The 13868-nt window shown below is 41.1% G+C and overlaps 1 protein-coding gene across 1 annotated transcript in view; it reads left to right on the top strand.

The window, feature by feature from the left end:
- The first annotated feature begins 9592 nt into the window (after nt 1–9592).
- LOC116948808 (uncharacterized) overlaps nt 9593–13868 on the top strand; it is a 65560-nt gene continuing 61284 nt past the window's right edge. Inside the window, exon 1 of the mRNA XM_076069223.1 lies at nt 9593–9600. The gene's annotated coding sequence lies outside the window, so the exon portion shown is untranslated. The remainder of the gene's footprint in view (nt 9601–13868) is intronic.

The raw sequence follows: 13868 nt of genomic DNA, 5'->3' as shown, positions 1-13868 counted from the left end.
CTTTGACCGCTGGCTCAGGACTGCCAGCAGAGATTAACACAACCTCCACTCGTTGAAGTGGACAGACACGCCGACCCGACTGTTTTTAATTAATTGTGTGGATTCGTGCCTCGTGACACACTTGGCTGTTGTCAGCCACATGTGACTTATTTTGACACAAATGAATAATGATTTTGTGCAGTATTTGGTATTAAAAAATGTTTTACGAATAAACATGAAGCAGCATGCATTTTGTGAGACCGATGAAAATACACATCCCGTTTGTGAATTTAGGCCGGGCACAGTGTTCAACTTTAATACAATAAAGGGGAGGATTTTGGGTGAAATGGATAGGGTACAGAGTTACCATCTATTTGTGTGTTGCATGTGCCATGAACGAAAGCACTTCCTTCCTTACGTGTGGTGGCTTGGCAAGTCGATGGGGCCAGAAATCAATGTAATTATCCTCGTGCCTCCTGCACCGTTATTGTTTAATATTCAGGGCCACAGGCAGTAGCATGTATGCAACATGGAATGCGTCGCTCCTGTGTCTGAGCTTGCTCGTGGTCTCATGCTCACTTGGTTGTGACATCGCGTGCTAAGTGTGGCCAGAATACCAATCGTCCTGTTTATATTCACTCATGTTTATTTTGAAGACCCAATCGTTGGAATTATTTGGAAATCTCGTCTGTATGTATTAATAAACACAGAGGAATTGATATTAGCATTTTTCCCATAGAGGAAATGTGAGCGTACATGTACTTGTGATGTTAAATGTAAAAATGCTGTTTTATGTTGAGCAGCATATATACATATTTAACGTTTTGAGGTTAATATTATTAGTTTAAGACATTCGAGTACTTCAACTTTAACAGTACATTTAAAAAAAATGATGTATATGTGCGATCAGTACTTGCACATGTGAAAGCTGTGACACCACGTAGGTCCGTGGTAATTAAAACACTTCCTTGTAGTATGTTAGAATATTGCCTTGTCAGGGATAAATGCAGCTGCTGCCTTGAGTTTCGCAACAGCCAAAATATTACTGAGCCTCTGCCAAGTAGCCGTAAAAAATGCCTCCACTATGCCAAGCTCATCTAAGCTGAAACATCCTTTGCCAAATTTCATCCCATTGCCAGAAACTGGACAAAGTAGTACTTATCATCGGCCCTGACTCCCAGACATTCTCATCTATGGTCTAGCAGTCTCCATTACTGGCTACAAATGACAGTGGTAAGTACGGTATATATCAACATTTTAACCCGTAAAGGTCTCAATGAATGTAATTATCCTTTTCAACACGATCTTGCTTGTGATGTTTGGCCAATTATGATGTAATTACTTGTTTTATATGAGAGGAAACTGAAGTGACTGAGGAAAACACATGCACACAACGGAAGAACACTCGAGACATATGCTATTTTATTTTTCAGAAACCTACTTGTATGCATGTACGTTCAATTTCTTTCGCATTGTATGTAACCAAATGTGCTAATCGCAGGTGGGGGGGGGGGGAAGGACAACAAACTAAACACAAAAAGCAGTTGTAAACATTTTTTTGAATCTAGATTTATAAGTGCATAGCTCCAGTGGCTTCGTAATATCAGACGGGCGCAGATGCGCATCTGAAAGCGCATGATGCGGTGACCGTCTCTGTCCGATGGTTAGCCATAGCCGATGCAAGGATGACCGCCATTACTTGCTGTACTGCCTCCTGCAGGCACCTCGTTACCCTGGAGTATAATGTTTCATGCAAGGTCCATTCAGTGTGATCTGCTTATGCTGCCTTCAAATGACTTACAGACATTCAGTAAGCTGCCATAGTGTCATAGTTGGAAATTCGATCTCCGAGGGGCGGCAGCTGAAACAATGCGGCAAGCTTATAAAAGCTCCCCGCCTCTGTCCACCCAGCAGTTTAAATGCATACACAACGATTAGTTGATCGACATGTCGCGTGTGGTGGGGTAAATTGTTGGTGTTCACAAAGTTACGTGAGTAATTATGTGCATTAATTACTTGTGCAATGTTTGTAGAATCCATGAAGCTAATGTTGAGATTATGTACATGTTTTTTTTTCCCCCACATGGAATTAAGGCTCCTTTTCATTGATCTCTTCCCTCATTTTTCCTCCCCCCATCTTCCTACTACAGGATGGCTGATAACACGCAAGGGGCGACCGTAACAAATGGGTCAGGTGACCGAGCCCGCTTGCCTGCTCAGCCAAAGTCAGAAGGCGCTGCATGGGATGCAGCGGTAGGGACAGGATCTAGGTCTGCTGGCAGTGCCGCAGCAGGAGGGGTGGCAGCAATGCAGGGTGTGGGTGACAAAGATCTTAGTCAAGCTGCCTATGAAAGACAGCCAAGAAACGCTAAAAAACACAAGAAGCGTAGCAGAGCACGCCAAGAAACAGATTATAAATCAGATGCAAAATTTGCAGCTGCACAAGGTAAAAGTGTTGACAAGCCCGAAGAAGCTCCCTTTAATGTGTTTCAAGATATGGGTTTTGAAGGAAAGAATTACCCTCAGAGAAAAGTTCAGGACTTTTGCAGGGAAGACTACTCGCAAACTTATCTGGATAACGATTTTAATAGGAGAGACAAACCCCATTTGCCTGAAATTCCTATTTATGCTGAAATGCATGGCAGAGTTGCTACGAATGAAGCACGTTGCCCATATTCTCACACGAAGAATGTTGGAAAGACCGATGACGTGCAATACACCGGATTCCTTGACGATGCACGCTTTACAGAAGGTAATATGAAAACTCCAAAATATAAATCTCCCAAAAAGACCGATTTAACTCCTTTTTCTGAAATATTTGAGGGCGCTCCATTGAAAGAAACGCATTTACCCCCAGTGCAAGTTACAGATAATAAGGCAGATTTCACTTGTTTTTCTGAAGTTCAAGAAACGTCTGCCTTGCCCGGTGTAAACCACTCCTCTCTGGAAGCCAAAGATACAAAAGCAGAAGGCGACTTTGCTTATTTCCCCAACATTAACGACAGTGCAAACTTGCTGGACTCAAAATATCCAGCACGGAATGCTAAAGGTGCAATCAAAACAGAACACAGTACATTTTCAGGAATTAATAAAAATCAAATTTTTACAAATACGAGTACTCCCTTTGTAAACTATGTGGATAAAGATAAGGCAGATTTGGCTGTTTCTGAAATTCAAGAAAGTAACATTTTCACAGATACTAGTTATCCATCAGTGACGGCTGAGGGTGAATTAGTTCAGCCTGAAATTCATAAAAATCCTTTGTTGGCTGCAGAAAACTTCCCCTCAGTGACAGTTAAAGATGCTAAAACAGCAGATTTAACACTTTTTCCTGAAATTCATCAAAGCCAAAGTGTTGCCGAAGCAAACCTTCCAGTCACAATTGCTAAACATACAACTAAGGCAGATATGACCCATTTTTCTGGCCTTCATGAAGGCCAAATTTTGACCGATTATATGTATCCCTCAGTGCAAGCTACAGATGCAAAGAAGACAGATTCAGCCAATTTCCCTGATTTTCATAAAAACCAAAGCATTTCAAAAGTAAACTTTCCAGTAATAAATCCTGATGTTGCAAACAAGCAAGATCTGACTAATTTTCCTGAAATGTATAACATTCCAATTGATCCAGATTCAGGATTTTCACCTGTCCAAGAATTTACTCAATTCACTCAATTTTCTCAAATTCATGAAAGTCCAATTTTGACAGATGCCAGTTACTCCCAGTTGACAGTTAATCCAGCAAACAAAAAGGAATTGATGCAATCATCCGACGGCAATGAAAGTGCAGACTGGACAAAGGGGAGTTATCCAGGAGTTGAATCTAAAAAATATAAAAACAAAGCTGATCTGACGTACTTTTCGAAATGCCAAGATAGTGGCGGATTTGAAGGAACTAATTTACCAGTGGTAGAAAATAAAGATATTGTCAGAATAGATGATAATTGTTTGAATGCAAGTGATGTAACAATAGGGCCAACTCATGAATTTTCAATGAAGGAGTCGGCAGCATTTGCAGGAGTTGTTGATTCAGTTGTGAAAGAAACACCTAAGGCAATATCACAATTTGGAGACAAGGCAGATTTAGCTCTCTTTCTTGAAACATCAAATATTCCAATCACATCGGAAACAAAATTACCTGAAATTTCTTCTGCGCATATTATTAAGGCAGGCGAATCTGCACTTACCGAAGGCATCAAAATTCCAGATTTCAAAAGTGCACAAGAACAGAGCATTGCTGAACTTTACGATGAATTAAGTTCCCAAAAAGTAACAGAGCAACCTCTCGACACTGATGTAGCTGTGCCTGTTCAAGGCAAAGGCAAAACAGATATTACCCACAAAGCTAAAAGGAAGAAAGATCAAACATTGACCGAACTGAGTAGCCCCACCAATTCATCACGTAATAGCAAGGCAGACCAAAGTCACTCAGATGTGATCCATGGCAGTGAAGTCATTACAGGGGATAGAGATGAAAACAAAAAGAATAAAACTGACTTTTGTGAAATTCAAGATATTTTAAGTGTGAAAGAGACAAAATATACATATATTAAGCCTGCTGATGAAACAAACATCTTGAAATTGCATGATGACTCTGGCCTAGAAACATCTGCACAAGTTAAAGACATTAAAAAGAAACATGAGAATACATCATTCAATATTCATGATGATACTTGTTCAGCAGCAAAAGCCGGTAATGAAGCCAAAAATATTATCAAGATAGATGTAGCGCACCAGACTGCAGGTCTAAACATGTCAAGATTGGAAAAAACAAGTTTCATGGCTGCACAAGCTGCTGATGTAAGCAAGGTGGAGATAAAGCAGGCCTCTGAATGTAAGGACATCAGCACATCTGAAGCGTCCTCTGTTTCTGCACAAACGATACATTCTTTCGATGCCGAACCGACGAAATTCGCGGATGCAATTCACGAGGCAGACCCAGAAGCCACCGGGGAGAAGGATGCGGTGAGCCCGGCGCTGGGTTTAGCCGCACACTTGGCTAAAGAGGACCTGTGTTTGGAAATGAATGCTGCTGGGCAAAGCGTGGTGGCCCCGGTGACAGGGACAACGAAGAACTCTGCTTGGCACGCCCTGGAGGAGAGGGAAGGTGCGCCATCCCCTGCACAGCTGCTCGTGAGCTCTTGCAGCTTGGGGCCCGAGGACAGGACACTCTCAGGTTAGTTACAGCTGTGAACACAGTGCACAGTCATACTTGACGCCCGATTTGCACGATTGGCTACGTGCGGTACGCAAGAAGTTCAACATACGCACAAACATACGTTGGAACCGTCTGTAAAGACATTGGGTTAAGCGGTGGTGCAGTGGTTAATGCACTGCTTTATAAACCCGGCAACCTCACTTTTATTTTAGGAGCACAGCTAACATCACTGTGGAGTGAATGCCCCAACATCTCCCCTCACCAGAGATCCCTTGCCAGCTTGGTGAAGTATGGCTAACTAACGCCCATGACTGACACATCGCGATGAGGCATTTATCCCGCAGTGGATTGACAAAGAGTTGTAAATTATTAATCGCCGATCACAATGTCATTAGTTGGCAAGCACAATTTCTCAAAATCACATTTGAAACATTTATCTTCATAATTACACCTTTAAAATAATAAATGGGTTGCTATCATTTAAACAAATAGTTGTATTTGTGAGACCATACCAGGACATTTTTTAAATTATAATTAGAAGATTAATAACATTTACAAGTGGTTTAATGAAGAAGAGTATTCATTTTAAATTCCTCCGTTGAGATCTCAGTTAATGGAGTTCGCTATAGAGTTGGGCGAAAAATGTGCCGGGGACAGCAACTGTCTCCCCAGAGGAGCCCCGGATCTTGCCATTTGTTTAATCTGTGACCTCGACCGGCTAAGGTTCGTCAGTCTGTACGTCAACAATCACATGGCCTTGACCATTGGCTATAACTGAAAGCGCCAGAAAGGCACTGTTACTGAACATATTCCAGTGAACTGGCACGTGGATTCGCAAACACGCAGTGGCACACGTGAGCGAGTACGTGCTGAAACAAGTAATCGTTGCACACACCGATGTACACGTGCACCTGCCCAAACTGGCTTGCATTAAACTAAACTTTTATTTCCCGGGTAAACCCCACTGAGCTGTTAGATCTTGTCCAGAGGCGACTAGACCACACGTAAGCTCAGTCTCGTGGCGTATCATGATGTGTGGGTATTTATAGTAACAAACTCATCTAAAAGCACGTTTCTAAATGTGGAAGGCAAAACCGGAGGGCCTGGAGAAAAATCCATGTGACCATGGAAATAGAGAGAGAGAACATGCCAACTCCAAATATACAGGCATCAGGGTCGGGATCAAACCCACGATCTCCTGCGTACCAGGCGAGGGAGATAACATACACGCACTTGCTTGGTTCCGTGTTTATACCTGCACGTTGATGAACGCTCACCTTCTGGTTTGCCCATGAATAGCGTCTGTTGTACGTGTGCATACCATCCGCCAAGAATCGCAGGTAATTGGGTCTTGGTCTAGCTGCTGCCTGCCTATATGCAGTTGTTCATTGTCAAAACCCTCGCTCCTTCGCTACCATTAGGTGCTTTCCTTCGGGTCGACCTGTAATGCAAATCAGCACCCGCCTATCTGACTTTCTGTGTCCTTGCAATGCACAAAGTGGCCCTGGTATATTTGTGTTTTTTTTTCCCCCGTTTTACAATGTCCGGGAAAATGTCTTTCACTCCCAACATAGATAGTGCTGCAGTTATAATTATTGCAGCTCCCCGGTGCGTGATACAACGGGAAAGCCTCTTTAGGTGGCACAAAAGGCTCGCTTGGAAAAGCATTTTGCTGTTGAAGTCTTACAGAGCCCGGGGGCATTCCATGCTTCCACTTGCTGTGGAAGGTCATGTCCTCTAGCCAAATACATGTCAAATCTAAACACCTGATTAGAAAGCCTGATGACCAGGTGATATTAAAGTAGAGCAGGCACAGCATTGTCATCTACTAGGTGAGTATTCTACTATTTTCTCTTTTTTCATGTATCCTTAGGAAAAATCTACTTGGTGAATATTCTACTATTTTCTCTTTTTTTCTCTTTTTTGTGTATCCTTAAAAGTATATCGTACGAGTGGAAGCACTCATCGCTGAGTGACACATACGAACTATGCAGGCGTCAGGGTCGGGATCGAACCAATGACCTCCCATATACCAGGCGAAGTAGTCAACATCTTGCCACCGTGGCATCCCACCATAAATATCCATGATCTTTATGGTCGGTTAAGAGCACGGGCGGAGTTTGGGGGGGCGGGCACGGGGGGGGGGGGCAAAGCCCCTCCCAAACGGGGCAAATTTATTAACTTATTTTCAAGAGTTTACCATTAAGATTTAAAAATAATAAAGGATTTCCACCAGAGATTCCTAATGTGAGGGACAAAACAAACCCCTGCCCCCCCCCCCTCCACCAAATACGGAAGTGAAACTCCGCCAATGGGCAAGAGGAATAATTTGCACAGGTAATTGGATGACATAACATGGGTAATTGGATGACATAACATGGGACCTTTCTTGCCAGTATTGCGATATAACAATAGGTTTAACCCTTTCTGGCAATAAAACAGGTGTCAAGATGTTAAAACACCACACGTACTTGTCAACATGAAAACAAAAACATTATCTGATAATATATGCATTGCCTTTGAAACTGATTGGTCCACACAAGAGAGCCTAGTCTCAAACGGTGTTAGACCAGAGGGACGCCAAAAGGAAGAACAGCACAAAGACAATGCACTATCAGGGCATTTTTCGCTCGGGTGAGCAGCTACAATATGGGACCTGTTCTGTGACATCATCTTCTACGGGCTAGTATTTAACATATGAATGATGCCCTGCCATGTGAGCATGACATGATGCCGAGAGTGTAATTTTTATAACATTGAAAAAAATACACAGAGAGAAAAAGAAATAACCTGCAACCTTCCAATTGTGTCGTTTAAAGAGGTACAATATTGTTCTTTATTCAAACTTACATTCTAGATGCCTGCTGGCATTATTTTGTGGCACTCAGATAAAGTTGTGTTTTCCATCCCGATACGAAGATGCATTCAAATTGATATGCTTTGCATTTCTATTACTTGGCAGAATGTCATCCCAAAAATGAACCTTTGCAAGCTGATAATGTGTATTTTTTTAGTGATTAGACGCAGTTAATTGTTAGATCTACGGCATTTGCATCGAATGTAATTTTAAAATGTAACAAAGCAAATAATTATTTGCACATCCATTAAAAATATGGGACCGCATCACAGAATAACAGTATTTAAGTTCCATTATCTGATTAGGACTTTGCTGGGTATTCTTACATATAGCATATGGAGATGCTTTTGTATTTATATGCTTTTGATTTAAAGCTTTCGTGACTGCAGGGATTCATATTCTTGGTTCTTTCGGTAAAGTCACGTAGAAGGGAAACAATAAAATAATAAAAATACAAAACAATAAAATTCTCACTAAAGTCACGTAGAGAATTGTATTGTTTTATATTTGTATTATTTTATTGTTTCCCTTCTACTTGACTTTACCGAAAGAACCAAGTATATTTATATGCTGTTAAAAAATATTAGTATTCAGGTGATACAATATTGTGCCTGCGCTTTTTAGAAATGATTATTTGTACTGTTTTCAATTACTCAACGGAATATGAGTTTGAGTGCTCAAATAGTCGGATTATATGGAAATAGTTGGAATTTTAAAAAGGCTCACTTCTGTGCCCAAGTGTGCCACTGGACGGGAGGTGATAGGTGGGGCTTGGTGACATAATCGACATCGTCAGCCGCATCACAGTGGGCAAGGTTTGAGGGGGTTTCCTCCCTTCGGGAGGCAGGAGGTGATGGCAGACTTTATTTTTAAAAGTCATTGACCGCAAAATGTAGAAGCTTCGAACATTCAATCGATAAATCAACTTAATCGACTGATCGTTCCAGCTCTAGTCTTAATGGTTATTTTTTTGTCACAAGGAATTCGTCACTTTGGAATCATTTTTTGGTTTCAGCATTAAAATGTAAAATTACACCTGAAGGGATCGCGCAATTACAATATATCTGTCAATTATCATGGGTCAGCAAATGGGCAAAAAGGCCAGCGTTCCAATGAGCTTCTGCTGCGCTCTTGGCCCGCAGCATATGCACCCAGCTGCTCAACGTCATCTGAATTGAAGTCTTCAGTTGCTTGTGTACGTGGCTATCTTCATTCGTCCGCCTCCGCGAAATGAAAAGGAAATGGGGTGAATAAATGGACCGCTACAGCTAAGCCAATCAGGCGTGAGCACCCCCCCCCTCCCTTCCCTTCCACCCCCTGGACCCTGCTCCCCCTCCGCCTTGTCACCATGGTAGCCTCGCAGCCATGGCGATGGGGTATCCATGGCGACAGCCCTGCGGTACGGAGCGGGTTGCTGGCAAGGTTGGGGGGGGGGGGGTGCTGCCGATGCGTTTGCGCAGCACACGGATCAGGTGATGCAGAGGAGGATCCTCGCTCTCTTGCGCGTGCGGGTAGCAGTAGAAGTGACCTTGAGTCGGAGCGAAACCGTATTGCAGTTAGCAAGTGGGCCTCAGTGCTTGTGCGAGTAGGCAGAATGACGATGCAGGTAGGCTGCGCGCACATTCCATCAGTCGTTAACGATTGCAGTGTTTGCAATGCAGGTATTTTTTTTTACGTATTTATCTTCGCGTGTTTTGTACGTGCACGTTTTTTTTTTAAATAGTTGCTATCTTCTGTTGCTATATAGCTACTGTATTATTTATATTATGGTTACAGCGTAATGATTAAAATGACTAACCACGAACAATGAGTAATTATTTAAAATTGAATGAAATTGAAATTGTCCATATTAACTGCATTCAATGGAATCTGGTATATAAATTGTAAATAATCATAAGGTTAATTTTCACTGTATACAGCACTGTGTGTATGCAGATGTCTGTGGTGTGTATAATGTTAAGTGTGCAATGTCTGTTGATGTGTGTGAGCAAATGGATTTAGGATTATCTTGGGAAATTAATCTTTTGTTGGATTTATATTTTTTCAAAAATAGTATGGCAGATTAAATGCCGTACGCAATTATTTGTAAAACGTGGATACATCAAATCTTGGAAAGGCTGTTTTGGAATTCAGTACACACTGTTGAATTTATCAAAAAAATGGTTCAGATATATTCATATGGTTCAGATATATTCATATTCATATCTGAACTGCAGCTCACTGATAAATGAACGAAATTACTACGGAAGATGTCAGAACGTAGTAACAGTTATACAAATGTAGTGTCTGTAATTATGAAACCTAAAACACATGTATTTGCTATGTGGGCATGTCACGTATACATTGAGTTAATGGATAATGTTCAATTATATATTTTTTACAATGTTAATTCCTGCTGCGCAGGAGAAAGTTCACAGATGTCACCAAGTTCTTTAAATTGTTGTTGACATTTGGTGCCTTCAATCTAATTCTTTTACGTAACTAAATTGCCTACGCATAAATATATTGAATTTGATATTATGCAAAGTCAGACATACAGTGTACTGTATGTATGACCATAATGGCTTCATTAAATATCGATCTAAATGTATACGTTCCCCAGCAGAGAGCTCAAGCAGATACTGTAATGATTTTACGTTAATTAAATAAATAAAAATCGACATCGAATCCCATACATTTAGTTTACTCTTTGTGAGGTATGCACGTCACGGTTCTGTATAATTTCACAAATATTTTATTTTATAACCACAGGGATAGTTCGAGGTTTGGTTTTTTTTGTTTGACGCTGGGTCTCGGCTGGCATAAAAGCTTGTGAATGTGAGTCGCATTGCACTGCTTTGCCGCGGAGATATAAATTACATAAAAATATGGATCGTGAATGTAAACATGAGGCTGTGTGCATGCTAATCTACCACTCCAAAAAGGGCCCTTTGTTACCCACCGTGCGCATGTGGCCGAAGAGGCCCCCCGTGCATCCCCTTTCAAACAATTCACTTGCGTGTATTTGAGAGACAGTGCATTTGGATGTATGGTTTTTATCTTATTTTTTGCACGAATATTAATACATTTTTCCAATTGAAGCCACGTTTTTATTCGAAACCCGTTGTTGATTTTACGTTGATAAATGGGCATTGATTCGTTTTCTCAAACTGAATGCAATTTCACAGATTTTTGGAAATCTCACGATTAATATCATGTAAACACACGATTCAGATCTGCACGTGTCACTCTTATTGTCTCCTCATTGCATCAACATCATCTTTCCTCCACCACCGAGGTCGTAAATGGTTTAACATTAATTGAAGTTTGGCATGCTTGGGCAGTTTGAGATGACAGTATAAATACAATGTATGTTGGTCAATCGCAATAATGTAGCAATAACTTACTAGCACTTTTTCAGACCCCTGCTGGATGAAGACCTCCCCAAACCCCATCACTCATGCGGGTTGTTTGACCAAAGTTCACCGCATCGGCCGGGACCAATTTATTGAACGACTGGTCAATGATCACGTTAATTAGTGAATGGGCCACTTGTTAATTCAGTGCCTTGTGCTTGATTGACATCTATTTGCGTGACCTTTGTCAGGTACATTATAACCAAATGGGGATATAATGCACAGGACAGTATTGTTTACAAATACACATTACTGTGATATAATGTCTAAAAGACAAAAGATCACCCCGTATAACCTTAACAGACTTTTGGGGAAAGTCCTGTTAGCGAGTAGCAATGAGGGCCAGCACGGCACATGAGGGGGTGGGTGGCCAGCACCACGCCTGGCCGCCTTTGTCTCCTTCGTGGCGATATTTACGCACCACACCAGGTAGTCATTTTAGACTGATTCGACCTAGAGGAGGCCCAGGACCGGTTCAGATAATCATCACTGACGTTGGCCGTGAGCGAGAATAGAACTCGGGTCACCGGGTTCGTAGCACAGTATGCTAACCGCTCCACTATCATGCACACACACACACACGTATATAGTGGCCTACACAATACAACCTCATTAAAGTATGTATGATGAATTAAATGTATAACTAAGACCTTTTACACAAACCGTAGACTCTGTCTCTTGGTTAATGGTCCATTGTGTATAATATGAATAGCAATGGTTATACCATTAAAATGCACAATTTGGTCAAAAGAATAAGGTGTTATCTTTATAAGCATGGTATTAAAATCATAATTCCTCTTCATATTTGTTGTAACTTAGTTGCACTGGTACTTTATAACGTACATATATCTAACACTTGATCGGCATCATTATCCTCTCTGTAATATTAACCCACTTGCTATTCTTTAAAGCATGAAATCACATCCATTTTGGTCTCATTACCCCTTGTCAGATGCAGACACTGTATAATCTACCTTGTCTTTATTTCAACATCTCCATTATGATGCTGTCTATTTAAACATTCAGCTTTTGTTACTCGTTACCTCTCATGCCATTAAAATGGCAGGGTTTTTTTGTTGTAAATTAATCTTTGCTTAGTTCAGAATTGCATAAAATGTAACTTTGAAAACTCTACGGTCACTGTTCAGTTTGTAGTTTATTTCATAAGGATAAAGGAAAATGTATTTGAAGCCGCACATATGACTCTTATTGCCTCCTTCTTGCACCAAATCATCCGTCCTTTATATATGTAAAAAAACATGGATCATGATTATAAGCCATGGTCTATCCAGAGTTGGATGGAGACCTTCTCAAGCTGCTGCCATCTGTCGCGATATTTGTGATGTAACAATTCTCACGTACACGAAACATTTTTTGACACTCGTTGTTGGAAGTGCACATATGTATTTATTTTGGACTTCTTTCTTACTTTACGTAACCAACCGTGCTAATCGGAAGTGGTGACACAGTGGTTGGTGTACTGCGCCATTTACCCGACGACTTGAGTTTAATTCCCAGCCATGGCCAACATCAGTGGCGACTGATATCAGAAGAAATCCCCCCCCCCCCCACCCCGTATTGTTTCGTCAACAAACTCCCACATCTCCAGTGGCATGAGGACGCCTTCATCTAGCAGTGGATTACCATCATCCATGATCATTCCACTGCTGGCTGAACGCTTCCCCAAGCCACATAGAACCTATACACATGATAATTTTATTTCACTATCTACTCGATGGATGTATTTTTAAATGCACTGCAATCCATTGGTAGCGAATTATTTTTTTAAGCAGTTTGTCCAAATATGTATCTTGAACTTCTTTTGCATCGTGCGTAGCCAATCGTGCAAATCGGGGGTGCGGGAAATATAGTGCTTTCGAAGGCAAACAATTTGTAGGGCTATTATTTATAGCACTTGATAACATATTCCAATTTGCAGGCCTTGCACACGACATCCACCAATGGTGACATAGGCACATAACCAAAAATGAGTTGTTTGCAAATATGGTTTCTTTGCTTGCCTGTTAGTATGCTCAGATATATATTTTTTACGTGTGAGACCTTGTACAAATGGTGTCGTATCACATCGAGTTTTAGTTATCTGTAAGCTTTAACCACAACAGTGCTCTGCCGATCCAGTTCACATCTTTCTGGTTTTTTTTGTAACTCTTCTTTGTGTAGATCGGCTCTCATATTTCACAACTAAATTAGCTGGCATTACACCTGCGTGCATTATAATGAATGATTGCAGCCTTTTTGAGTTCCCAGCCCGAGAACCGCGCCGGGTATCTTTAGACATTTTATTATTTAGTGTCCGAGGTAAGCAAGCGTGCAGTTCATTTAATGAGCTGCATTCTCGTTTCACAGTAACCCGTATCATACGTGCAAAATTATCATGAAAATTTTAAACAAATTATTTTTTCATCTTGTACAGTAGGTGAGAATTGACATTCAACTGTCATGACAGCAACCATACTCT

Source organism: Petromyzon marinus, chromosome 2, assembly GCF_048934315.1.
Source record: "Petromyzon marinus isolate PM22_M1 ecotype Great Lakes invasive population chromosome 2, UKy_Petmar_22M1.pri1.0, whole genome shotgun sequence".
Classification (NCBI taxonomy): Eukaryota; Metazoa; Chordata; class Hyperoartia; order Petromyzontiformes; family Petromyzontidae; genus Petromyzon; species Petromyzon marinus.
The sequence above is the reverse complement of the archived record's forward strand: the minus strand, read 5'-3'. Positions and strand labels throughout refer to the sequence as shown.